Here is a 3,390-nt window from a genome sequence, read left to right as displayed (position 1 = left end):
TTATATTGACAAATACATGATTACAAAGTCTTTAATATGTCTTCAATCTTTAATGGGCTCTTTAGTCTTCAAGGTTTGACTGGTTGACTTCCATATCTTTGGAATCACCTTGAGCATTATTCTTGTATGTATTTGTATACGCTCTTGTGTTTGTTCTTGTGTATGCTCCCCCTTACTTGGTGCTACGCTCTCATCTAAACATCTTCCACAAATATTAGTCCAAGAGAGGTTTTATTTGTTATCATCAAAATATGGCTTTGGAGTGTATAAGGTGTTTTCCTCAACATGCATGATTTGCCCTAATATGCTAGTCATTGATCTGCCCTAATTCTCATAGTGGAACGCATTGCCAAGTGACTTTCTTACTTTTAATTCATCTATTCCCTTAGCAGTTTCCCTAGTTTCTATTTTTAATTTGTTATCTTTGGTAATTTAGTTGCTTCTATATTTGCTAGTTTTCATAATTGGTAGTTTTCATATATAGGTTGTTTCCATATTTGGTAAGTTGTATACTTCGCCTTAATTAAAAATAAAAATTTATTCAGGGTTGACCTCCTCGTGTTGGACCCGTAGTTACGATTGACCCGTACGCTTGCGGTATTATTTTAAAATCAAACAAATTTTTGGCACTGTTGCTGGGGAGGTGACGCTTGTTTAGTTTCCAATTTTAATTGATTCGTAGTGTTTTTAATAAAATAAAAAAAAACAAAAAAACAAAGAGCTTTGAGGAGTGCCCTAATTTCGGATTGTGGCTTTTGTATGCTTGTTTGGGTGAGAAATTCTAAGAACCGGATAGAACGAGTTGAGATTCCAACCAAGGGTGAGGAAGGAGAGAGGCAACCTATGACCCTTAGGGATCGCTTTTATCCCGCACGGGCTGCACAACCCTCATACATTCGCTTACCCACCGCCCAAGGAAACAATTATGAGCTTAAATCCAATTTCATTAGTATGTTGCCCCACTTTCATGGGGTAGCTAATGAAGATGCATATTTGTTTCTTAGGGAGTTTGAGGAGGTATGTGTGCTCATTAAGATGCAACAATTTACTGATGATGCGGTTAAGTTGAGATTCATCACCTTTGCACTTAAGGATCAAGCTAAAAAGTGGCTCTATGGTTTGCCTAGAGACTCAATAACTACATGGTATCAATTTACAATTGTCTTCCTAAAGAAATTCTTTCCTTTGCATAAGACCAATAGGATTAGGAATGACATTCTACAGTTCAGACACCAAACGAATCCTTCTCCAAATTCATGGAGAGATTCAACAACCTTCTTCAAGAGTGTCCTCACCATGGCTTAGATACTTGGCATCTGTGCCAAATCATCTATGAGGGTATAGATTATCAAACCAAGCAGTTGGTGGAATCCATGTGCCCAACTGGATTCACATCATTCACCGATGAAAATCAAACTTGGGAGTTTTTGGTTGACTTAGAGGACAAGACCAGAGAGTGGGAATCCATTCAAGAAAATGAAAACTCCAGTAAGTGATTTTTGAAAACCAGATCTACTTATACCTTGTACCTATGAAGGGGATTTTAGTGATTCAATTATCGCACATAGGCTCTTGAACATATAAACACCCACTTTTAGATACCTAATCTATTAATGCATCATTAATTTTTGGGAAAAGAATACATCATTAATTCATTTAGCCTGCAATACTATAATATTTTTTGTTTTTTGATATCTCCTCTGATTAGAGATTCTCCATGAACTTTTCTATTTTTTTGGTTTGTTGACATCTTGTATGATTTATACCAAAAAAAAGAAAAAAGACATCTTGTATGATTCTTCATATGCTTCTGCGAAGTCTCACCTCTCATCCACACACTCCCATTCATCTGTCTCTCATTCCCATCTCATTCTACCTACCACATCTCTCTCTCTCTCTCTCTCTCTCTCTCATCTTTCTATTCATTCTATCCCGTGTCCGACTCCTTCTCACACATACACCAGTTTTTTGTCCATCTCTTCTGAAGAACATAAAACCTCAAGTTCCTATTCTAATTAACCGGTCTGCATTTTTTGCAATACTAACATAAACGTTGATATGAATTAACTTTATTCTTTCAGATAGTACACATTTGTCGATACTAAAATGTTGGTGCATTGGGCAAATACCTGAATAAGACATTGGTTTGATTTGGAATCCTCGCATCTCTTGATCTATTTGCCACTGATCCGGTGAGTTTATTGATTTGCTATCTTTTATTGCAATTGTTTCAACTTTCTTCGATGTGTTATTCAGATCAATTACCATTGTTTTATTTTATTGTTTTGTGCGGTAGTCTGTCTGCCTCTCTCTCTCTCTCTCTCTCTCTCTCTCTCTCTCTCTCTCTCTCTCTCTCTCTCTCTCTCGTCCCTTCCTCTATGGATGGTCAATCCAACCAAGGCTCACCTGACTTTTGAAATGAAATATAGAAAATTGCTAATTTTAATTAAATCATTTCAACCCAATAATAATTGAAAGAAATCAAAACCCATACGATAATCGTAAGTTTAGATTTCAACTACCGAATACCAATTTGGGGGAGAATACTGGCCGGTCCTTATAGCTATGGTTCCTACACAGTATCCATATAGTCATATGGTAATTGTGGTATCCATAAGTTGGCCTTTTGGGAGATGTATTTATTAGATTCTTCCTTGAGAAAACAACCAAATTCTATGATAGGATTCTGTTGGCTCAACTAGTTGTGCTTAGCTGGATGAATTGGTGGAGTGACCAGGATTCGTTGGAGCACATTGCTATTTTCTTGAGACATCTGTGGCCTCAACTTCTAAATAACCAACTTAAACTTTCCTAGCACCGTTTAGTTTTGAAGATCTGAGCTGGACCTTGTAACTTTCTATGATTTGCTTTCAACATATCTGATTAATTTTAACCTAGGTTTCTAGATATTAGTTTATTATTGTACCACAAGTAATGTTCCATTGCAGCAGAAGCTTATTACAACACCATAAGCAATGTCCCTTTGCAACAAAAAAGCAATTCAAAGGCAATTTTCATACGACTACTTGGAGTTTCTGCCTCAAGTTATTCTTGACGTTTGGTTGTAGATCTTTGTTGCCATTACATTCCCAATCTAGCCTTTGAATGGAAGGGAGACGTGCGACAAAAATATCGTCACCTTGTCTGTTATGTGCTTGAACTCCAGACCGAGTGTAGCGGATTGAAGAGTCCAAAGGTCCTAGGATACTCTTGAAAGTTAAGTCCCTAAGCCCCTTGTTCCGACCCTTCTATTTGTTCCTACCTATTTTGATACAGTGAAAGCAAAGTAAGAGGAGCAACAATAAAGATAGTTCGTTCAAGAGAACTATAATCTCCAATGCATAAACAAATACTTGATAACTGATAACCCTTCAGATATAAACTGATTAC

At 36.8% G+C, this 3,390-nt stretch overlaps 1 long non-coding RNA gene across 1 annotated transcript; it reads left to right on the top strand.

Moving 5' to 3' along the window:
• Window positions 1-2,873: 2,873 nt before the first annotated feature.
• LOC122662741 lies at window positions 2,874-3,145 on the top strand. The gene is made up of 2 exons (XR_006333087.1): window positions 2,874-2,936; window positions 2,974-3,145. It is a non-coding gene; the product is annotated as an uncharacterized LOC122662741 (long non-coding RNA).
• Window positions 3,146-3,390: the final 245 nt, after the last annotated feature.

The sequence above is a fragment of the Telopea speciosissima genome, chromosome 1 (assembly GCF_018873765.1).
Source record: "Telopea speciosissima isolate NSW1024214 ecotype Mountain lineage chromosome 1, Tspe_v1, whole genome shotgun sequence".
NCBI classification, from domain to species: domain Eukaryota; kingdom Viridiplantae; phylum Streptophyta; class Magnoliopsida; order Proteales; family Proteaceae; genus Telopea; species Telopea speciosissima.
Note: the sequence above shows the minus strand (reverse complement) of the source record. Positions and strands in the feature narration are given on the sequence as shown.